General features: G+C 38.9%; 1 protein-coding gene across 1 annotated transcript in view; it reads left to right on the top strand.

The window, feature by feature from the left end:
• The window catches only part of cftr (CF transmembrane conductance regulator), a 132868-nt gene that overhangs the window by 48738 nt on the left and 58189 nt on the right, over positions 1–25941 (top strand).

The following is a 25941-nucleotide window of genomic DNA, read 5'->3' as shown; positions in this document are numbered from 1 at the left end:
TTGATTACGGCACAAGAAAAAATTATAAAATTTTGGTGGTGATGGGGGGCAGGGGGGCACTGATCTGCCTTGGCGAAGGTCTGCGCTCTCCGGGGAGGCACTGATCTGCCTTGGCGGAGGTCTGCTTTTCTATTTATCCATAAATCCATAGAAATAAAATTTCAGTGAGCGGATCAGTCCTCACTTGGTAGATTCGTTTTTATCAGTGCAAAATGTCGATGGAAAAAATCTGATATCATTAAAGATATTGTCAGACTTGTGTTAAAATCTTCTTCTACAAACATAAATAATATTTCAAAGGAAATACATGACAGAAACGAAGTGAAATGAATCTACAAGAATACGTCCTCTTTCTAACGCGGACCTCTGAGCTCCGTGTTAAAATCAGCTCTTTAACGAGGAACTGGGCGAGCGCTCACTTTTAACCAACTAGCCCAGAAACGGGATAGCGCATTTTGCGTTGCGTTGGGGTTAATGAACTAACGAATGAACGCATTTTGCGTTGCACTAGTTGTTAACGAACAAAGAGCGAGCCCAGAAACGGGATAGCGCAAAATGTGTTGCGCTGGGCTTAACGATTTAATGAACTAGTGCAGAAACGAGCCCCAGGTTGGCTAACATTGCACATGTAACTTCCCATATTCTCTCTATTCTCTTAAACTTTACGCAAGTAATGGTTTCTTGAATTAGTGCTGCTAGTTTCAGGGAGGATGGTGAATTTTTATGAAAACACTGCTTCAGAACAATCTCCTACACCATCACTACTTTTGAAAATTACAACAATGGGACTCATCATGGTTTCCTGCGGTATTTTTTTTTTCACCAGTCTGGTGTGCATTTTACCACATATGACATAATAACATAATTACAGTCCAGTATCTTGAATCCAAGCATGATCCAAGTATAATACATGCCTCAGTTGATGAAAGAATGACAGTGACCTCAAAACAGTTTCAACAGATTGAACAAAAACAAATGGTAATGTGGCTGAATTTACTTAAAACTGCCATATTTTTCTGTTTATTGGAAGAAATGAAGTCAACATTTTGTTAGTAATAAAAATCATTATTTTATATCCAAACAACTATACACACATGCTACTGATGGCAGCTGTGTGGGATTTTTAGGTTGATGTCAATTTTTAAAAAATATTGATTGATGACTTGAAGTCCTCAACTTTATCTGGTTCAAAGCCCTGTTTGAGTTAGTTTACATCTGCAGTAAAACTAAAACTCCTTTAGATTCTTACAACTGACCATGTTACAACTTCATTTGAAGTAAGTAACGTAACTAACCAGCAAGGTTTTAATGTATCGGTTTTAAATAAATTTTATGAGGGATAAGATTTGCTAACTGAAACCCAGAGATGCATATTTAAGAAATACAGTCGTCAGGGTTTTTTCTAAAAAAAAATTTGTAAGAGGGAGCACAGGTAGGCGAGGGAGCGAAGCAACCAAGCAGGGGGGATGGTGCGGAAGGGGGGGTTTCCCTTTTGAAAAACTGAGGTAAAAATGGAACATTCTGAGGCTATCTGAGAGGGATATTGTAACTCTAGTGGCCCTCCTGCAATTTTTTAAAGCAACCAATTGGGCTGCAGCTATCGAATATTTTAGTATTCGAGTATTCTACTGAAAATTCCTTCGATTAATTGAGTAATCGGATAAAACTTATTTTTGCTGGGTTAAAGAGCACACAAGAGGAAACAAGGTATTTCACTTAATAATGAAGGACTAATTGGTTTCCTTTTTGATTTTTTTTTGATATTTAACAGTTTTATTTGTTACATTCATATTGTGCATATGCAACAAAAGGTATTTTCTTGACTAGAGACATTTTCAGAGAGGCAATTACAAATACAAATAAAAATAAATAAAATTTAATTACTTTCAACTTAGTATTTCTTGTAAGTATCAAACATATAAGGCATTAATACATTTTCAAAAAGGCATAAACATTGCCTTTTTGATGTGCAACTTAACTTTGGCAGCTGTAAGTTTCAGAATTTTCAATTTAGAGTTAACAGGAATTTGTTGTGGCATAAAAGAGGCAAGAACATTTGAATGGGAACTTGGAACGAGTCCATGCATGAACAGTTTTACACATTTCTTCTATATTCAGGAGAATCAAGGCAATGCCCCCCCCACCTTATCTGTCTGTCTCATAACCTACAACCCCCCATACACACACACACACACACGTGCGTCCAGTTAATGGATGATTCGCTTCATTTTAGCAAAATGTAGTTGGATTTTGCCAAAATTCGGCCGTGACAAGGTAAGAGAAAACTTTCACCTACCCGTGCACCATTTTGGCCGTGCTTTTGGGAAATTAACTGTGCAAATCACGGCTTGCTGCCTAAATCTGTGCTTGTGAAAATCATAATAAACTATCCACAAATTCGACAGTAGCCATAATTAACAGAAACCTAGCCCTCCACAGGGCTAACGTTATGTTAGTAAGGTATATTGACGTTAATCTCGTTGATTTGCGCTATGTTAATTCTATTTTATCTCGGGTCCTCCACTGCATTCTGAGTGTTTTATGAGAAGATGCTACATGTGATGTTGTTTTATGGAAGGGCAGTGTTTCAACGGACATATGACACGGTGTTTACCTTGCTGTTCAGTCTGAAATCCTTCCACACTGATGGCATTTTCTGTCTTTTTTATGTGTTTTTTTGTCTTTAGTCATTATTGCGTATGGACTCGCCTGTCTATGCTCGCTTCTTCTATTTTCCCCGCTGCTTCATCAGAACACTTCCACGTCCTCTTCATCTTCCTTTGCGGTGAGTAACGTAGGCGCGTTGTGACACATATAAATAGTCCTTGCGAAATGCTGTGCTTTGAGCTTACAATTAATAAGCTATTCCTCGAGGCAGAGAATATTCCCCAATCATTTTTTGCAATCCGAGTGGTACTTGAATTACTTGAGGAATTGTTTCACCCCTACAACCAATCGAAGAGTAACTTATTCTTCTGTTAGAAGTGTAATAATGTTGTAAATTTCGGTAAGGGGGCGCTAGCCAAAAGCATGAGGGCGCAGCGCCCCTGTTCCCCAGTTAAGAAAAACCCTTACAGTCACCATTAGTAACATAAGAAAGAATAGATCAACAACAAATGGTTAGATTTTCATCAAAATGTGGGCAGAATAGTACAGATAAACCATTTAATCCAATCAATGATTTGACTGAGTAACAATACTAATAGGACAAACTACTGGTATCAACAGACATTGCTGATGGAAATACCTGACTTTGGTGTAAACAGTAACCCAAAATAATATTTGTAAGATACTAATACCTACATTTTTTTTTTTTTTTGTTTAAATTGGTTTCAAATGTTCACAACCAGATTTACTGATTGATTACTGACTTTGATGTCAGTGATTCAGTTTAGTTTATTTGTAATTATTTGACTTAAATTAGGAGATAGCCACTTTGAGATGAAGTGAAAGAAATATTTAATATCAGGCATATATATTGCATGTATTACACCGGTGGCAATTTCTCATAGACTGCAAGCGAAGCCTGGCTTCCCCTAAAATTATGAAAATTAAATGGTTAAATGTGTATGGTTGTGTTGACATTTTATTGACTACAAATGTGTTAGAACACGTTCATCTTAAAGATGAGTTTGTTCAGAATCAGCTTTATCACAAATCAACGGACGCAATGTTGTTCACTTCTCATACATTCCCGTTGCGCTGTTTTCTCATGTGATCTCTGCTCAGTGCATTTGCCCGTAGATGCTGGGCGTCTCTGGGGGTGAATGGAGCTGTGGGCGGAGCTCAGCTGGCTGGACGCCAGAATCCCACGTGCTGATTGGAGGATCAGTCGAAAGGCTGAATCCCGTTTGATTGACAGCTATTTTGAGATCTACTCCTTCACTGACAGAGTTCAGTTTAATACTGCCGTGCATTCTGCTGTGAAATCAAGAGAGAAGCCACTACAAAATTACTCGTTCATGTCTTGCACTGTAAATAAAACACACTCATTGTACTTCCTTGTTTCAATTTAACATAATTTCAGCCTTTTCTTGTTTCAGTTACATAATTTAATCATTTCTTGTTCGAGTTGAATATCATTTTGTAGATAGTTAAATCAATTAAACTGTCGGCTAGGTCGGAGTGAAAGGAGCATCTCTTGTTTAAAAAGGCTGAAGTCTTATACTCGCAACACACTGGGCCAAGGCAATCTAAGCAGCCCAGCTCTGCTGGACATTGAGAGGACACTGGTCCAGCCCCTGGAAAAGACACCTACTTGGTACGATAAGTCACTGGACCATTTCTTAGAAGGAACGGAGGGCCGAATGTATGTTTAAATAACTTGACAATTTTTTTTTTTTTTTTTTTTTGATGTAAGCCGACAATGAGCTTCCTCTCTGAAAGACGAGCAGCCGCCGTTGTATTACACATAGGCATAATTTTCAAAATCCACTGTTGCCTTAATAAATACTTATTCTACCATTGCATACACTGAATGTGTCAAGGCAAAACAAATGTGATGTTTAGTAAAGCTCAGTGATTATTTTTAATACATTGGAACCATTGTTCCTGGAGAAGGACCAAAACTTTTACTCATGATAAAAATGTTAAAGGACAGTAGTAACACTTTCTTCCTTTTAAATTTCAGTACATTTCACTTAAGTTGCAAGTGTTTCTGATGATGTTAGTCTTTTTAAGAATGCCTCTGGCTGCACTTCCACTGTCTGCTCATTTGTCTGTTCAGAGCATTGGAGAGGATTGACCAGGGTTTATGTGGACTGGGAGAAACTTGAGCCATCTGATTCCTCTCATATCCACATGGACTCACACTCTCATAAGCCTCAGTGTTGAGTGATGGCCCCTCTGCTGTACAAGGTCTCCTCTGTTGCATGGAAATCTCAGGTCATGTCACCCAGCGATGGAATATGAGCTTCCATCTGTGGATGTATTAGAAGAACTGGGTACGATACTGCCTCTTTGAGCTGTGACTGATACCACAGTGAATTCTCATGGCACTGTAGCGAAAATATCCAATTCCAAATAAAAAACATTTTGCCAGATGTCTGTAAAACTGCTGACAGGACGCCTATAACTGCAATAAAAGGCTGGATATTATACTTTTTGTCATCAGGTTTTTATGATATTTATAAAACTTTTAACAGCCAGAAAGAGGTATGAAAATCTGGATGTTACAAAAACATATGTTCTGCCAGTGTAAATTTTTTTAAACCAGTACTAAATTTTACCACTAGGCATCGACTCAGCAGATGCTCCTTAGTGTAACATAATGTGCCATAAAGTAGAGCGTACCAAATCCAGTCCATTGGTGGCATTATTACACCTGTAGGCTGGTTTGGCAATCAACCAACAGGCATTAAATGATGGATAGGAGAAACAGGTGTTAGGCTATATAGTGGACATTTCCTTCATATTTCCTTCTGGTTTTTGGCATCACCTCTTTCATCAGCTAAAATTTAGCAACTTTTCTCTGTCATGTGTCCTCTGGTCATCATAAATTTTCAACTTATAAGGACTCATCAAGCTCTGTGTTCATCTACTGAAGTGTGATCTCCTTGGTGTTGTCTCCTTGACTCCACGGCAGGAGGGGTGCAAGGGCGGGGCAACTACCCCCCCGTTGTAGAGTCTTGCCCCCCAGCTGCCCCTCTAACTTATGTTCTAAAAACTCTGCTAAACAAAACAAATCAGCACTATTCCCAAAAGCCTCTCAAAGAATTGAAATAAAAGATGATTTCACCAAAAAATTATAATTATAAAACTAGAAGCACTCGGAGAGCGCAGACCTCCGCCAAGGCTGATCAATGGCCCCCCCCGTGGGCCCCCCCCACCCAGGGTTTGTCTGTCTGTCTGTCTGTCTGTTTGTTTGTCTGTCCGTTAGTGTGCAACATAACTCAAAAAGTTATGGACAGATTTTGATGAAATTTTCAGGGTTTTTGGAACTGGGATAAGGAAGAAATGCTTAAATTTTGGTGGTGATCGGGGGTGGGGGGGCCCACGGGGGGGGCCACTGATCAGCCTTGGCGGAGGTCTGCACTGTAGAAGCACTCGGAGAGCGCAGACCTCCGCCAAGGCTGATCAGTGGCCCCCCCCGTGGGCCCCCCCCACCCCCGATCACCACCAAAATTTTATTATTCTTCCTTATCCCATTTCCAACAAACCTGAAAATTTCATCAAAATCTGTCCATAGCTTTTTGAGTTATGTTGCACACTAACGGACAGACAAACAAACAAACCCTGGCAAAAACATAACCTCCTTGGCGGAGGTAATTATCTTAGGCCCCTAAATACTTAGCTCCGCCCCTGCATTAAATGCACGGAGCTCCTGCGCCACACACACATGGTACGAGTCTGTAACCCGCAGGTGGAGCAACTGAGCTGCCCAGCTTTCACCTGGTGAAGTCAGTTTCCCTATCACACAAAGTTAAAGTCAAGTTAAATATGTAATAAATGGAATATACACTAAAGGTTACATTATGTTCATTCATCATTAGCCAAAAATTACTCAGTTGCATGTGATTTGTTGGAGCATTTCCCCTTTGGTTTGTCAGCTGATTATAATAAACAGTCTATGAAGCATTTAGATATGTAAACTGGTATGTTTGAATTCAGAGGGTCGCTGTTTCAGGGGCTTCAGTTTTAGTGACAGTGTGACCAGTATCACAGCAATAAGCCTATACATTTAAGCCAGGTTACATACTTAATGTCAAACTGGGAAAATAACAAATACAGGGAGAAAAATACAAGGATTTTAACCTTGAAATTTTAATATCTTGGCATTTGCAGGCCACAAGGAAAAGAAAAAGTAAAAGTAGCATAATCGCTAGTTATATTGGGTAAAAAAAATAAGGAATGAGCAGGAGGAAGAGAAGGAAAGAAATGAAGGAGAAGAAAGAATGGTAGAGAAACCAGGAGGGTCAGAGCTGAAGAGAGGAACCGACCAGGAAGGAAGTGAAGAAGAGGAAATAGATGATGTTAATGTAAGGCAGGGTATTCAAATCTGGACCTTGAGGGCTGGTATCCTGCATGTTTTAGATAATTCCCACTTCCACCACTCCTGGAAGCCATTACATCATTATCAGGCTTCTGCAGAGCTTGATGATGAGCTGATCATTAATTGAACCAGGTGTGCTGGAAGAGGGAAATATCTAAAACATGCAGGATACCAGCCCTCGAGGACCGGATTTGAATACCCCTGATGTAAGGGATGAAAATGAGGAAGTGTCGGTTTCTGACAGGACAGAAGCAGATGATGAGGAGGCAGATGGACAGAATGATGGAAGGGAGTCAGGGGATCCACCTATATTTCATCTAGACCACACAATATAGTTTCATTTTCCATTTAGATTCCAGTGCAGTGACATACAGTAACATGTTACTCAATAAAATAACATGGTTTCACTAAAAGCTGTTGTGTGAGGTTAGATATGTCAAAGGTTTTCATCAGGGGTGGGCAACTCTGGTCCTCGAGGGCCGATATCCTGCATGTTTTAGATATTTCCCTCTTCCAGCACACCTGGTTCAATTAATGATCAGTTCATTATCACGCTCTGAAGAAGCCTGATAATGATGTAATGGCTTCCAGGTGTGCTGGAAGAGGGAAATATCTAAAACATGCAGGATACCAGCCCTCGAGGACCGGAGTTGCCCACCCCTGCTTTACATGTTTATTATTTTATCAGTAATTATGATAAGAGTAAAGATGAAGCAAATTTCTACTCTATTGCATAACAATTAAAAAATAGTTTTAAAGTGTTATTGACTCCATCTAAACATATATGGAGATTCCATTTATTGCGGTGAGGACGTTTCTATGCCACCCTGACAAGACCTCCTGCTACCCCATTACCACCCCATGTAAAATTTACTAGATCCACCACTGCTCCACAGTAGACTGTTCACAGCTGTTGACAACAAACACCAGATTGTTTTATGAGATTTTCTTGTCACTTAACCTGTCGTAAAGAGAAATGTTTTGTTGTATTTCAGATGGTTTGCTTGAGTTTGGTTAAAGGCAGTACTATTTCTGCCACTTGATAGTAATCTGATCAGGAGAATAAGAAGTACTTGTTTTCCATCAGTTTGATTAACAGTTAGAGTTAACAACAGTGTTATTAAAATATAGTTAGATTTAAAGATCCCAGTGTTACTTAGACATCTATGTACTACTATAGTATCATAAAATCAGACAAGACCAAATCACAATTGTTTAAATATAAATTCATTAAGAAACATTTAATGATCTTAAAGGTACTGGATTAAAAGCAAATCAAAATTTTGTTTTACATCTGACACATAGTGTTTTCAGTTATCTAGCTTATCTAGTTTTGGGTACATTGTTTAGTACATACATAAACAGGCATAAAGCATGTAAATGTAATGTTGACTATCCAGTCTGTGAAGTGGAGGATGAATGTCATTCTGACCAAACATATTCCCTCATTTGTTTTTTTTTGACATATTTACACTGAAACCAGTGCATCAGCTCGTTACCATCAACTGACTGTATTTACCACCATGCCCGTCTCCTGCAGTGACTATGGGTTTAGCAAAAACATGTTATTACAGTAAACGAAGTTGCGTCTGTTATGTCCTCTCATCAGAGGCATCAAACAACAACAAAAGGAGACAACATCTTACAGAGAGCACTGGGTTTCAGTTGTGATGTATGCTGTATGATCAAGAACAAGAACATCACTGATGATGGCGGGAAGGAGGCAAAAGGGATTGTATGTGTTTGAGAGAGACTGGCCTGTGAAATGAACAGTTTAATGTACGTACTCAGAAGTTAACTGTAATGAAAAAGGTGGTGACTTGTCCAGGTATCTAGTTAATTTTTAAGGTAATGTTCTTTTAATACTGAGTTTTCAGACAAATCTTTGAATCTTTGAAAATCTTTGAAAGCACTGCTTTACAAACTACCAGTTTATGTTCTAAAACCAGTTTTTAGAGGTCTTGGTCTCATCTCATTGAATTTTTACTTGGTCTTGCCTCATTCTTGGGTACTACATGAATATATTTTTTTTTTCAATTACGTGCATATACAGAACAAAGATTATTTCTCACAACCAATAACCAAAAAAAAAGCTTATTCATGCTTTTTCTGGTTCCATCCAACAATACCAACACAATATAACCATATAGCTAAATCTACATTAAATTTTAGTCCTTAATTATTTTGCATTTTAAATCACTTACTTATAATCCCATATATTTAAAGACTCTTTTGAAACTCATTACTAAATTCATTCCATAGTTTGACTGCAAAAACAGAAGCACAACTACAGTTACAGTATAAACAATGCTCTTATATTACAATCTATTAATTACATAATTATATAAACAGAAAGTTTTTCTTCTTTATTGGAAAGTATTTGCATTGTTTTTAAACATTTCAATATCTGGATATTTTAAGGAGTAGGATCTTTCTTTATTTCATGACCAGTTCAGACCAGAGTTGCAGGATATCGCTAAATCTCAGTTGTGTTTTCTGATTTATTTGTTAACATCACCACTGTGACTTGAAAAACATCTTTCAAGCATTTCTTTTAGGTGTGAAACCTTTTTGTGATGAGTGATTCATCCTCAATCTTGTGATTCTGCTCCTTGCTGTTAAAAGGAATCATGTCACTCCTTAAACCAGATCTATCTGGAATGCTTGAGAAAAACTTAAGAAAACTTTTTTGTTGTTTGATTGATTGATCAATCAATCAAATTTTATTTATATAGTGCCAAATCATAACAAAAGTTCTCTCATGACACTTCACATTTAAAACTGGTCGAAACCAGCCTGCCAGTCTGTTCTCTGTCTTGATTCGTCCTCACCCTCAATGGTCTTGGTCTTGACTCCATACCTTTGTGTTGTCGTGGTCTTAATACTAGAAAATGTCAAATGGAAACAAAACAAAAAACATAGACTCTACACAGTTTAAACTACTTCAAACTACTTTGAAAAAATGATCGCATTGACAATGCACATATGATGTTTAAGACAACCAAATAGAAATCTGAAATGTCACATTACAGCAGCACCATTAAAACATTAAAACAATGCGTTTAATCTGGGACAGAACAAAATAGCACAGTATAAGCCCAGCTTCAGGCTAAACGATGACATTGTTTTGTGGTCATGCTGGGCAGCTGAACAGAGCTGCAACCCATGATTGTTTTCATAGTCGTTAAACATAGAAGCAAAACAAGACCAGTAGCTGATGCAAATGTTTCAAACATTTAAAGATTGAACGTGGGGAAAAGAAAAATCTGTTTTCCAAAACATGTTAGTGTAAGATTGATATAAAAAAGGATTGATATATATAGTCTGAGAATAATCAGGGAGGCACTGATGGTTTAACTCTAGACCAATAATCATATTTAAAATAAGGTTAAATGATGCTGCACTGTAAGCCCAGACTTTGTATATACTAAAATGCTTTAATTACAATGTACTTAAATGATTTAAGTTTTATTACATAATTATAAAATGTTAAGTATATTCTTCAAATTTGTAGACATTGTCCAAAGTATGAAAAAGTTTAAGGTGAATGGTTTTAAATCACTAAGTTTTAGCCATGATCTCTCCTTTTTTTCTCCACTGAGTTGTGAAGGGCCACCATTTTAACTTGTACATACGGGCAGTTGCATCTTTTGCTCCAAATCACAAACTGAGCTGCAGTTGAGATTTAATCTCTGAAGTCAGCTTGATTTGTCTGGAACTTTGTAGATCTAGCTGTTTGTGGGAAAGGTTATTTTGACATTGTATTTTACAATTTACCATTTCAATGGTTGATTTTATGTTTCAGTGGGAGAGGAGGGGCTACTTCTAATGCAGGGGTGTCCAACTCTGGTTCTCGAGGGCCGGTATCCTGCATGTTTTAGATATTTCCCTCTTCCATCACACCTGGAAGCCATTACATCGTTATTAGTCTTCTGCAGAGCTTGATGATGAGCTGATCATAAATTGGACCAGGTGAAAAACCAGCTTTAAGTCTAAAATGGGATTTCAAATAATTATGCTACTGCTCTAGGGATCAGGTGGTTCGTTTTTCATGTTGCACTTTTCGAGAAGCGTGTCGCTGTTTGTGCACTGTTTGCCTTTTATGTCTTATGACATTGGTACAGATATCATGGGTTGTTGATCCAGTTGCTGTCATTTCATTGTTCAACATGTGTTATTTTGTCAACCAGGCCAGTTTAATTAAAACAGAGGAACAGCCAGCATATTAATTCATAGTGTCGATATTTTTATGTATTTTTTTTTTTGGCTCAAGGACTTTTTTTATTCTCAGTTTTCAAATCCACAAAAACATACAACTTAAACATGAAACCGCTGCATCCAATTCCCATTCCCCTGCACTCCCACCCATCCCACCCACCCCAAGCACCAGACCCAGACCAATCCATCTACATCCAGACATAATACACTTACAGACAGAAATATACAAACCCCCTTCAAACACATACATGTAGAGACATATATATACACACATATACATACACAAACATATATACATACACACACACACACACACACACACACACATATTATATATATGTACACATATGCACACACGCACATTCATATACACTTAAATAAATAAATAAATAAGGGGAAAGACAATTAAAAATAAAGTAAAAACAAGAAACGCACTCGGAGAGCGCCAAGACAGATCTGTGTGTGCCCCACCCCGATCACCACCAAAATTAATTTCTTCCTTGTGCCAGTATCAACATTTCCTGAAAATTTTATGAAAATCCATCCATAACTTTTTGAGTTATTTTACTAACAAACAAACATGCAGGCACGCATGCACACAAAGCAAAGCAATCACAATACCTCCTCGCGGAGGTAATAAATAAATATAACAAAGCAGAAAGGTACACAGATATTTGAGTCACACAGATATGTTGGTAGCTTCCATACCTTCTATAAAGCAAATAAATGGCTGCCAAATGGCATAGAATTTTCTGGTGGAACCCCTAATGGTATTTCTAATTTTTTCTAGATGAATATGGTGCATAACCTCTCTGATCCTGTCCATATGTGGGAGGGAGAGCATCCTTCCATTTAAATAAAACTTGGCGCCTAGCTAACAAACAGCAGAAGGCCATCGTATTCATACAACGTCCGATGAAAGGAGCATCCACCGGAGTCACACCAAACAATGAGATCAGTGGGGATGGGTGCACTATTACCCCACATATTTTAGAGAATGCCTCAAAAATGGATTGCCAAAAATTATGCAGCCTGGGACACGACCAAAACATATGTAGCAATGTAGCAGGAGCCTGTCTGCATCGATCACATGTAGGGTCAATATCTGGTTTAATCTTGGATAATCTGTCTCTGGACCAATGAAGACGATGCACTACTTTAAACTGAATCACAAAGTGCCTAAGGCATATTGAGGAAGAGTATATTCTCTGTATGATTTTTTCTGATATTGCTTCTGGAATTGTTTCCTCTAGGTCTGCTTCCCACTTTTTTCGTAGACCATCCAGACTGTTCAGGTTATGCAAGTTAAGCGTTGTGTAGATTCTGCTTATAACTTTTTTGTGTCAACTTTGCATTTAAGAATTACATTTAGTAGCGTTACAGAAGGACATAATGGGAAGCAGTCAGAATTAGAGGCTACAAAGTCTCTCACCTGTAAGTACCTGAAGAAATGAGATTTATGAAGATTACATTTTTGTGACAACTGTACAAAAGAGGCAAATCTATTATCAATGTAGAGATCGGATAGTGCACCCATTCCATTTCTTGACCAGATATCAAAAGTTCTGTCTATCATTGATGGAGTAAACATATGATTCCTTGTCACTGGTGCGGCATATGAGAGATCAGTGAGATTAAAGGTCCGTCTAAATTGGTTCCAAATTTTAACAGAGTGGATAACAACTGGTAAAGGTTGAGATAGGCTGTTTAAGTGGTAATTTAGAGCACAATAAAACTACCAAAGAACTAGATCCAACAGATCCCCTCTCTAATACCGTCCACTCAGGACTAATGACATCATTCCTCATCCAATATAACAATGCTCTAATATTAGCAGCCCAGTAGTAGTATAAGAAATTTGGAAGTGCCATACCTCCCATTGTGTAATATACTCTATAATATATTTTTGTTAATTCTGGGTGATTTTTTGTGCCAAGTCTTGCTTAAGATTATGCAATAGAGGTTGGTAATTGGCTTTATAGAGATCCTTGTGGTCACGTGTGACCCATATATCTAGATATTTAAATTTTTTAGGGCTAATTTTGAATGGAGCCGACCCAAAAAATGACCCATCCACAGATTTAATCAGCATAAGTTCACTTTTCTGAAGATTGACTTTATAGCCAGATATTTTCCCAAATTTAGTGAGCAGAGTTAGTAGTTCAGGAAGGCTTGAGAGAGGATCTGATATAAACAGTAGCATATCATCAGCATGAAGTGAAACTTTATGCTCTGAACCCACCCTGTGAATTCCCTTGATGGTAGGGTGCTGCCTCACGGCTATTGCAAGCGGCTCAAGTGCTATGGCAAATAAAAGTGGTGACAGAGGACATCCCTGCCTTGTACCTCGTTTCAGCTCAAAGTATGGGGATAAGTTGTTACTGGTGCGTACCACAGCCAATGGGAGAGTGTATAAAATTTTAATCCAGGAAATGAATTTTGGGCCAAAATGGAAAGCTTCTAAAGTTTTGAAAAGGTGGTCTCACTTCACCCGGTAAAACGCTTTTTCGGCGTCGAGTGCGAGGATCACCTCAATATTCCCAGGATCAGGTGGAGCAGGAGAATATAGGACACTGAAGAGACGCCTGATATTGAAAAAGGAGTGACGATCTTTTTTAAATCCTGTCTCATCTGATGAGATGATAGAGGGCATAATTTTTTCAAGATGGCGTGCCAAAAGCTTTGCCACAATTTTAGCACCCGTGTTCAACAGTAAAATGGGACAATATGAACTGCAGTTCATAGGGTTTTTATCATTTTTAAGGAATAGAGATATAATTGCTTGACGCATGGTTGGAGGTAGGGATTTGGTGGCAAAAGATTCTTCAAATACTGATAGCAGCAAAGGAGAGAGCTGATCTGAAAATGTTTTTGAAGAAATCAGTTGGAAAGCCATCTGGTCTAGGAGACTTGCCACGTTGCATGGCTTTAATTGCTGAGTCAATTTCCATGACTTAAAAGTCCCTCTCAAGCTCAGCAGCTAGGTCTACATCTGTAAAGGGCATATTCAGGGATCTAAAAAAGTCTTCCAAGACGGAGGGATTAGAGAGTGAATCCGAAGTATATATTGATAAATTTATATATTATATATTATATATATTGATAAAATTTCCTGAAACAGGAATTTCTTTTTCCATTATCAGTGCACTCTAGACCATGCTCATCCTTGACTGCAGTGATCGTTTGGTTAGCAGTCCTTTGGCGCAGCTGATGTGCAAGTACTCGTCCAGCCTTTTCCCCATGCTCATAATGGCTATGTCTTGATTTAGAAATGAGGTATTCCGCCTGCTGAGTAGACAAGAGATTAAACTCTGTCTGTAACGACAGGCGTTTTTTAGTCATATCTGCAGAAGGGGAATGGCTACATAACATATCTAACTCAAGTAACAGACGAGAGTCTGTTACCTTTTTGAGATGCTCAGAACTAGTTTTTTTTTTTTTTTATTTGCACAGTATGAAATGATTTGGCCCCTTAAATATGCCTTTAATGATTCCCATACTATAGATGGCAACATCCCTGGGGTTTGATTAATGTCAAGGAACACTTTAATTTCCTTTGATATAAATTTCGTAAACTCTTCTTCTGAAAGAAGTAGAGGGTTAAAACACCATTGGTGGTATGTGAATTGTGTATTAGGAATATGTATTTTCATAACCAGGGGACTGTGATCTGAAATGACTATGGCTCCATACTCGCATTCTTTTATAAGATGCAAAATTCTTTTGTCAAGGAAAATATAATCAATGCACGAATACGTCTTATGAACTGGGGAAAAGTAGGAGTATGCTCTGGAGGTGGGATTACGAAACCACCACACATCTGCTACACCATAAGTTTTAAGGAAGAGCTGAACAGAGTGCGCTGATTTGGACAGGGATACCCTTTTAGAAATACTCCGATCTAAAGCAGAGGAAAGTACACAATTAGCGTCGCCACCAAGTATAAGATAATGTGTTGTCATATCTGGTTACTGTGAAAAGAGATTAGTGAAGAATGAAGGGTCATCCCAGTTTGGGGCGTAGATACAGGCTAGAATAACTGGGAGTGTATATCATTTTCCTACCACAATTACATAACGCCCAGCAGAGTCAGTTTGCACGTGTGACATACGTGAATTGGACACCTTTACCAATCATAATCGCAATACCCCTTGCCTTTGAGTAAAAATTGGATCGATACACCTGACCTGCCCATCTCCTTACAAGATGATGACTGTCATAGGAACGTATATGGGTCTCCTGTAAGAATGCGATATCTGTATTAAGCCATTTTAAGTGTGAAAATATTCTCTTAAGCTTTGCTGGGTGATTAAGTGACTTAACATTCCAGCTTATGAAGTTAACTGGGCAGCCATCATAGCCTCTTACACTATTTACGTTAGCCATAATGTGTATACAAAGAAATGTGTACCATACATGAAACCCAAGAACATCAAAACACAAAAATAAATGTAGACAGATATCCAAATCTGGCAAATTAGTTTCAGTTTGTGAACAGGTCCAGTATTTTCCCACCCCCCATCACCTACTTGAACAAGGTGATTAAAACATCCCTCAAGAGAAAATCCACACATGAAGTGTTTGTAGTGGGGAACTGTAACACTAGATGCTTGGACTCCCGCCTAGCCTCTAATATAACAAAAAAAAGGAATACCAAAGTGCAACATAATACATTCTTGCATATAACACACAGTAAACTAATATTATCATTTTGGGAAAGGACATCCTAATTATGTTGCAGGTCTGACTCTGTGAGAGTGGTTTCCATCTCTTAATAAATCTGTTATGTTTCATACTCACCATGAGGCATAAAGTCCGCTTACAAATAATAAAATTTGAAATACTAAGACGAGCAGGACAATATCATATGTTCTGGAGTTGTACAAAAAAACATTCTGCATTGTGGTGTGAATAAGATGAACCTACTCGTAAACCTGAACAGAGACACACCTATTGAAGGGTTTTCAGTCCGACAATCACTCTCCTACCTCCGTGGACTGAATGATGTTCTTCCGAACATAAGTCATAGCTTTGTCCGGGTCAGTAAACTCCGTGTCCTCCTGTCTGTACATGATCCGAAGTCGAGCTGGAACAAGATTCCATACCGGACTCCCTGTTGGTCACGCAGCAGCTTCCTCACCTCCGTGAACACAGCCCATGCTTTGGCAACAGTGGCGGTGTAGTCAGAATGGATGAAAACCTGTTCACAGTTGAAACAGAGTGGACCTTGAGTGCGGACTCTGCACAAGATCTCCACACAGTCTCAATTGTAGTGTAGCTTGATGATGATGGCACGGGGTTTTCCACCCGCTTTTCTCAGCCCTAGACTCCGATGTGAGTGGTCAACCAGTGGCTTTTTATCCAGCTGTAGCACCTCCGTTAGCAGCTTTGATACAGATGTTGTGGAGCTGGAGGAGGGAGTTTCGGGTACACCCAGGATTGTTATGTTGCATCTCCTCATTCTACCTTCCATATCCTCACATTTGTCTTTTAATTTCACCATCTCTGCCCTCAGCTCACTCACTATGTTTTGTAAAGTAGCCACTTCATCCGACCATACTGATAGCCCCCCCTCCACCTCTTTGATGCTAACTTTCACTTGGTCAGTCTCAGGGTTCAGCGCCACGGTGTTATTCATTATTTCCGTTTTCACCGCCTTCAGCTCGCTCTTGAGACAGTCAAAATCTTTGGCATGGGCATTTTTCAGCTCTGATTTAATCACAGCTGAAAAATCTGCTTTCAGTGAAAGGAGGATTTCTGACTTGAGGCTTGTAATGTCCATATGTCCTGAGGTCGGCAGGGGCGGGGTCATTTCACCTGGGCTCTCGGCAGTACTCTGATCCGAGGACGTGTTGGGCCTTGTGTTGGAGGATCCAGTATACTTGTATTTCTTCAATTTTGTTGCCATTTGCATGCTTTGTCGGGGCTGGTCCAACTTCAGAATATGTTTTTACAGAAGTTTACTGTTGAATAATGTAAGATCCACTTTACAAATCTCGCTTAAAAAAGGAGTTTAGCGGGAGCACATAAAACACGACTCACTCCATTGCGGCCAGGCCACGCCCCTCATCGTATTTTTTTTTTTAATGTAATTTGTTGTAATTCATTTGTTTAAGCAGCAGAAGTGCTATTGTGAAAGAGCTGAGAAAATGTTGGTGTAAGACCTTTTCATGTTTTATGTGAAATACAGTATGTTCTCAGGAGCTAGTGATTTAAGGTTGTTTGTTAAAGCATGGACCTTCCAACCTGAGTTTTGAGTAGGGTTAAGCATTCACTCACTAGACAGTTAAATGCATAGAGAGAAAGGTTGGAAACATCTGAATAAACAGCCAAGATATTATGTTCCATGACTTTCATGTTTTAGTTTGAGGTTAAAACTTCTACAGCAAAATAAAAAAAGAAAAAGAATGTCTCTTTGGTAGTTGTTTTTTTGTTTACTGAAATTAATACTGCATGTGATTTTGAATTAAATGAACTTGGAATTAAGTGTCATAAACTCAATATATTAAGTTTAATAATTATACAAAGCAATTTACATTGCAAAAGATTTTAATTGAAATCAACTTGGAATTGAGTACAATGAACTGATGATATTAAGTCTAATGATTATACAATGCAATTGACATTGCAACAAATTTTAAGTTAAATTAACTTGGCATTTAGTGTGTTCTACTTAAAATAGCAGTTCCATACAAATCAAGCATTTCAGTTTAATACACTCAAGTTTTCATCACTCATTACATTTTTTAAGGCAACCGGTTTCCTCAAATTTTTTTAAGTAAACTCAACGTATCTGGTCATACAGTGTGACACCAATGCTATTTTCCATTTCTTTTTTGTTTTTGTTGTCCAATACCTCCCTTTCACACCCTGGGGATAAATAACGTTTATGTGTGTCTTTATTACCTTCTTAAGTAATCTGCTGCTTGGTCTATAAAATAAGATTTTTCCAGTTTTCCAAAGCCCATGGTCCACAACCCAAAGACAGAAAGAGGCCAGAAAAAATTCACATTTAAGAGGATGCAAGAGAGGAAAATTTAACTCAAACTGATTATGGGTTATCAAAAAAGTTGTTTATTAATCTAAAAGTTAATAACTGATGTTGTTGTCTGTTGTCAGTTACCTATTTCTAACTTTTTGCACATGCACTACATGATGATAAAATAAGAATAGGTGAAGGAAGTTCAATAACACCAGTGAAGCTGTCATTCAAATAATTATTAAAAGTCCTTTAGCTTTATGATCAAATGTGAGCAATGAAGTAAGTTTTAAGAGAATGAAAACAGCATTTCTTACAAATATGATATTCCATTACTGGGTCTAGATCAGGGCTGGTTCTAGCTGGTCATATTAGGGTGGGCTGGTTGAAATAACAGGTGGGCAACTTGGTTGGTGTGTACTGATGATAGCGAAGCTGAATAGTGTCCTGAAGGCTGACAATTTGAACTGCAGTCCTGACGGCACTGAGAGGAAGTGGTTTGAGGGTTTATTTAAGAATAAGAATCACTTTATTGATCCCCAAAGAGAAATTTAATTGTCATGCAGCTCATCTGTGTTCATTTACTCTTTAATATAAAATAAAAATGATTTTAAAAGTCCTTCATGCATATTTCTTTTCATTGGATGAGCTTGAAAAATAAAAAAAAATGAATACTAAATACTAATACAAAAAATTATTCTCACTGTGGCCAGAATTTATACAAAAATAAGGCAGTCTACTCTTGTTCAAACTCAGACAAAAAGTGGCACAACAGAACAACCGCACAAATAACTGAAACTGGGCCACAAGTAAAAATAAAATAACTAAATTATTTTTTTTTCATATTCACAAACAAAAAAGTCTTATTCAAATTCAATCTGAAAAGTGACAAAAAACAAAGAAAACAACAAATCTTTCTTTTTCCATCTAAAACCCTGAACTTTAGACTCAAATGTCAGTAGAACTATGTACATATAAAGTAAACATGATAATATTAAAATAATAATTAATATAATTTAGTGACAGAGATCGTTTGCCCCTCACTCAGTTTTTGTACCTTCCTTGGTACACACTGAAAGACTGTGTGTTTTACTGGCATTGTGTTGCCCAGTGTGTGTGTTTTATTGCCGTTGCTTTAGTCAGTGTATGTGTACCGGGCCGGTGGCTCTGCAGGAGCCCAGAGACAGAGCATGTCAAAAAGTCACAGAAACAGTTAAACTCTAGTAGAAAGAATTGCAATATTAAACAGGAACCCCGACAGGTGCAGCAGTGACCTCGATAGGTGCAGCAGTGACCTCGATAGGTGCAGCAGTGACCTCGATAGGTGCAGCAGTGACCCAGGAGAGTAGTTTATTTCTCTGCAGCTCGGAAACAGATGACAGACAGTGAGCTGCAGTATGAGCAAATGAAGTACTCAGGAAAAACAAAACAATAATGACAACCAATCACTGATGAAATAGGGTGGGCTGTGGGCTGCCCATCCAATCGCAAATAAGACCCAATAGTAGTGTAGTCTGTTATATTTTTCTATTGGATAAATGTTTTCCCTTAACTTTCAATTGGGTGGGCAAGACGGACATTTGGGTGGGCTGAGCTCACCCCTGCCCATGCCTACCGCTGGCCTCGGTCTAGATTATGAATCACAGATTATGTAATTCAAGTTCATTGAGTTTTGGTTAAGGGGTTAGTTTCAGTTAGTGGCACAAGATCACAACAAAGTAAACAAATCACTAAAAACTCTGTTTCCACTCATTGTAAAGTTCAGAATGCCAGCTCTGGTTCATCACTATAACTGTGACATCAAATTGTTCCCTCAAAGTCAGGCCCTACTTGAGGAAGTGCTTCCAAGCATCCCCGACAGACATAGTCGACCAGATACAGCTCTCCAGACAGAGACAGGCTTTTAGAGGGCTTGTGGCTGTAATTCCTGGCTATTGTTGGCCCTGAAGCCTCAGACAGACTCCCATGGGTGGTCCTATCTGTAAACCCACTGCTTGCCTCCAGTCTCTAGCTGCTCTCTTGGCAGGTGCTTTTTGTTCCTACTGAGACATGCAACATGTTTTTTTACTGTGCTGTCTCACTTTATAAGCTTTTAAACAAACTGTTAACTTGATTCCCTATGTGCTCCTGTCAGGATGGTGGAAGTCCCACTGGTAAAGGTAGGACGTTTAATGATGATCAACTTGTGCCATCACTTCACCCCTGCTGCTGTGGACATCCATTTCCATTATGAGTTTAACCTCAGCACACCGTTTGTCTAAGTGTGACATCCTTCATGTGCCTTCCTCATCTATGGGTCATGATTTGTGTTTTTTGATACTTTGAACACACTCTGCTTTGATTAAGACACAAAACCACTGAAGAAAAATGGGAATGGTGTTAAAAAATAACCAGAACAAATGTCCACAACTGTTAATACTACAAATGCAAGTACAAGTACTAAGAGTGGATATACTACTACTGTCACTGTTAGTACAAATGATAGAAACCTCCACCATCTATGCAACTATATAATTAACACCATCACAACTATGTGGATAAGTGAATGGTGATGACAAAGGCAGGAGAGAGGCAGGACCACAACAGCAGGTACAGAGATGATCCAGGGAAAACCTGTGAAGCGATAAAGCACTGAGACTTTGGGGAAGAAGTCAAGTCAGTAATATGTATCCACTGGGGCGTAAATAGAAGAGAAGATTAGGAGAGAAGGTCAGAGAGGAGGAGGAGCAGAGAAGAGTTTAGTATATCATGATGAGTCTCCCAGGAGTCTAAGCCTATAGCAGCAGAACTAAGAGCAGCCTGAGCCACCCTCAAAAATGAAACCTATTAGCCTACTCTTAAGCATAGAGATGACGTCTGCCTCCCGGACCAAGGTAGGGAGGTGGTTCCACAGTAGTGGAGCTTGATAGCTGAAGGCTCTGGCCCCCCGTCCTACTTTTGGAGATTCTAGGGACCACCAATAAGCCTGCATGTTCGTGCGTAGTGCTCTAGATGGATTGTATGGAACTAAAACCTCTTTCAGATAAGTAGGCGCCTGGCCATGAGGGACTTTGTAAGTGAGAAGGAATATTTTAAAGACTGTCCTAGCTTTTACAGGGAGCCAGTGCAGAGAAGCCAACAGAGGAGAAGTATGGTCTCTGATACTGGTTCTGGTCAGTGCATGAGCAGCAGCATTCTGGATTAGCTGAAGGGTCTTTAAGGACTTTTTGGGACAGCCTGAGAAAAGTGAGTTAGAATAATCTAGTCTGGATGTAATAAAAGCATGGACTAATATTTCTGCATCATTCTGTGTTAAAATATGCCTAATTTTAGCAATATTACACAGATGAAAAAAGGCAGTTCTAGAAATCTGTTTTATGTGTGAGTTAAATGGTAGAATAACACCTAGATTTCTCACAGTGGTTTCTGGGATCCAGGGTAACACCAATCATGGTGACAACGTCACTGGACACTGCATTCTGTAAAAGGCTAAGTACAAAGGCTGAACCCAAAAGCAAGACCATGAACAGAAGTGAAGTTGAGTGTTTTTATTAAACACTTTAACCAGTGAAAAAATACAACACAGAAAGAACAGTAATTCTGCGAAGCCACTGGGTCCGGGGGTTGACGTCTGGGCAGCGGGTGGAAACGGCTGACGACCAGCGTGGCTGAGCCAGGAAAACCCCAACGGAATCCCAACTAGGGGCAAACAGAGGGAGGTCAAAAAACAAGCCAGGTCATACACAGGGGAGTAAACAATAAGGCAACGGTACATGGGGACAGGCAGAACTCACGGTCAGTAATCCAGGCGGGTGGTCGAAGTACAGGTAAACGGTGGAGACTGAGGTATCAAAGGGAGTAGGCAGAAACAGAGTCGGGTACATGAATCAGGTCGTAGACGAGCAGGCAGGATAGGCACAGGCAGAATCAGTGGTCGAGGGACGAAAACAGGTCAAAAACGGCAGATAGACTAACAGGATCCAAAAACGCTGGTGAGTGAGCACAACAAGTTGTAGAACACAAACTGGCAACTAGACAGGGGAAGACACAGGGTTTAAATACACAAGAGGGCGGGAAGACAATTGGACACAGGTGGAACACATCAGGGTGGATCCAGGTAATCAGGGAAAAGGTGAACACGATCAGGGAGAGGAAGTAAAGACACCAGACAAGACACATGAGGGAAACTTAACAAAATAAAACAGGAAATGACAGACAAAACAGAAAAGACAGACAAATCCAGACACAGTCTGGGAGCAGACATGACACATTCATAATAGTTTTTGGGCCAAGCACAATGACTTTGGTTTTGTCTGAGTTTAACATCAGAAAGTTTTTGGTCATCCAGTCTTTAATATCTCTAAAGGTGCGGGAGACTTTCGTGACCAATTTTTCATCAAATCTTTAAAACCTCAGGCATAGCCTAAGTATCACAAATCTGTGAGTCTTTCTGTGATTACTTACCTGAATCTCTTACATCACGGTGAACAATTTCAAAGTGCCATCCACCATAAACAAACCATGTGTTTACAAACAGAGCCAGGAGGTAACTTGGGCATCTTCAGAATTTTGTTGCGATATGCACTGTGGGAAACAGGTTCACACAGCTGCGCAATCATTTGATATTATATGGATGAAACAAACACGAGGTGGGTGAGTAATCACAGAAAGACTTACAGATTCCTGATACTGAGAATATGACTGAGGTTTGACAGATTTGATGAAAAATTGGTCACAAAAGTTTCCCGCACCTTTAATACACTCCTGTAGTTTAGTTAGCTGGTTAGCTTCATCAGATTTAATGGATGAATATAATTGGGTATCATCACCATAACAATAAAAGTTGACGGAGTGTTTCCTTACTAAGTTGCCTAAAGGAAGGATGTATAAGATAAACAGTATTGGTCTAAGAACCAAGCCTTGAGGAACTCCATAACTAACTGTAGTGCAAAGAGAGGATTATTTATTAATATTAACAAACTGAAAACGATCTGTTAGATAGGATTTGAACCACATTAATGCTGGTCCTTCAGTGCCAATTGATTGTTCCAGTCGTTGAAGGATGTGATGGTCGATGGTGTCGAAAGCTGCACTAAGGTCCAATAAAACCAGTATAGAAACAAGACCCTTATCTGAAGCAGTTAGAAGGTCACTGGTAACTTTGACTAGTGCCGTTTCTGTAAGATGGTGGTTTGAGGATGGCGTGCATTGGCAGCCACATTTCTGTCAGTCTTCCCCAGGGCAGCTGTGGATACACATGTAGTTTACCTCCACCAGTCTGTGACTGTGGAGTAAATGGATCAAAAATGTAAAGCGCTTTGAGTGCCTTGAAAAGCACTATAGAAACCCAATCCCTAATTATTATAAAATCATAGCAGAAGAAAAAGACGGTTTTGTGTCTAAAAACAAAGCTAAGCTAACAGCTGTAATGTAAACTATCAGCTGACGTATGCACATGAAGATTATAAGGTACAGTGTTATTTTGACCAACTGTTAAAATATGTGGTTATGAGCTTTAGTTTGAAGAAAACTTGATAGCATAATATAGACATGTGTCAATAAAGAGTTTTACACTTTATTCAGTGAGTCATACAGTCTGTGGATACATATAGTTGATTTGTTGGTGGTTTTGTTAGTCATAAGTATTTTCTGGTACCAGCCTGTCCTCTGGTGGTGAGAGTTTGGAATATTGTTATACCTAGAATCATATTAATATCCTTCTAAAGCTTAATAAACACTCTTCATAATAACCTGGGTTTAAAACTTGATCTTATAGAATATACTAGAAATACTTACAGGAATCATTTTATTGCACAGTGAGCACTTTGACTTATCACATTTTAATATTATATTCTTTATTTTCACTAAAGTGAGATTTTGACACACATTCAGAACTATTACTTGTGGAGTCTTTTCACAATGTGTATTCATAATAATAATTTATTTGTAAAGCGCTTTCAATCAAAGTGCTGTACAGATATAAAATCAATCACAATAAAACATAAAAACTAAAAACATTAACAGTACAAACAAATCAAGACATAAAACACAGAGTAAACAAGTGGATCTTGAGCTTTGCTTTAAAAACATCCACAGAGCATGCCTGCCTCATGTCCAGAGGAAGACTGTTCCAAAGTGTTGGCACACGGAAAGAAAAGGCTCGCTCACCAACAGTCTTTTTCCTGACTTTAGGCACAGTCAGGAGGCCAGAAACTTGTGAGCGAAGGGCACGAGAAGGTGCATACAGTCTAACCAGCTCCATCAAGTAAGAAGGTGCCACTCCATTTAAAATTTTATAAGTCAGTAAAAGCACCTTAAAATCAGCACGAACCTGACATGGAAGCCAGTGAAGAGAGGCCAACACTGGGGTAATATGATCATATTTCCCAGCTCCAGTCAGAACCCGAGCTGCAGCATTTTGCACCATCTGTAGGACTCGGAAACTTTTTTTTAGGTAATCCTGAAAGAAGAGCATTACAATAGTCCAAAGGAGATGTTATGAAAGCGTGAATGGGGACTTCAGCATCTTTGTCACTCAGGATTGGCCTGATCTTAGCAATCCTTCGAAGATGAATAAATGATATTCGAGTCACCTCCTTGATATGCTTATCAAAAGCAAGTGACTGGTCAAATATGACACCAAGGTTTTTCATCTTGTATCTGCCAAGAACAACACAGTCATCAAGAGACAAAGAAACATTATTGAATAAATTTTGCAATTTCTGGGGTCCAATGATCATCATTTCAGTCTTTGCAGAGTTCAGGAAAAGGAAATTTTCAGAGAGCCAATCCCTAACAGCTGAAAGACAACCCTCGATTTTTGACAGGTTAGACCTATTTTCACATGTTAAAGGCATGTACAAGTGCAAATCATCTGCATAACAGTGAAAATCAATTTCCAAGGAATGTAATAATTTACCAAGTGGTGCAAGATACAATGAGAAAAGCAGAGGACCCAGAACAGACCCCTGAGGAACCCCATGCTTCACTGTGCAAGGCTCAGACAGGACATTATTAAATAAAACACATTGAGATCTCTCTGACAGATAAGACTTTAACCATGATAGCACCTTGCCAGAGATGCCAAAATGGTATTCAAGTCTTTCAATTAAAATACAGTGATCAACCGTATTGAAAGCAGCACTGAGGTCCACCAACAATAAGACTGAAGCACAATCAGAGTCAGCGTTCAACAACAAATCATTAACCACCTTTGTCAGTGCAGTCTCAGTGGAATGATTTGCCTTAAAAGCAGACTGAAGAGGCTCAAAGAGATTCTTTTCTGTCAGATAGTGGACCAGCTGCTTTGACACCACTTTCTCAAACACTTTTAATAAAACAGCAAGGTTTGAGACGGGTCTGTAGTTAGATGGTGTTTCAGCATCTAGTCCAGGCTTCTTTAACAACGGTTTTACCGCAGCTGATTTAAAACACGCTAGAAAAACCCCTGAAGACAGGGAATAATTTAAAATAGATAAAACATATGGGCCAAATGTAGACCATAGCTCCTTTATGACCCAAGAAGGGAGAGGATCCAATGGACAGGTTGTTGAGCGTGATGAACTGACAATCTTAGATAGTTCAGACAATGAAGGAAGCACAGAATCACTTAATCCTTGTCCATTGCTAAAAGAAGGCGCAGCAGCACATAATGGACTGCAGAGACTGTGGCATTTGCAGCCTGATATCCATAACCTTATCATTAAAGAATAAGAGAAGGTCTTGTGCTGTCAGTTGTGGACAGCTGAACACCTGATTGATCTCGGTGAGTTTA

The sequence above is a fragment of the Sphaeramia orbicularis genome, chromosome 6 (genome assembly GCF_902148855.1).
Source record: "Sphaeramia orbicularis chromosome 6, fSphaOr1.1, whole genome shotgun sequence".
In the NCBI taxonomy this organism is placed as follows: Eukaryota; Metazoa; Chordata; class Actinopteri; order Kurtiformes; family Apogonidae; genus Sphaeramia; species Sphaeramia orbicularis.
This window is presented reverse-complemented; position numbering and strand designations above follow the sequence as displayed.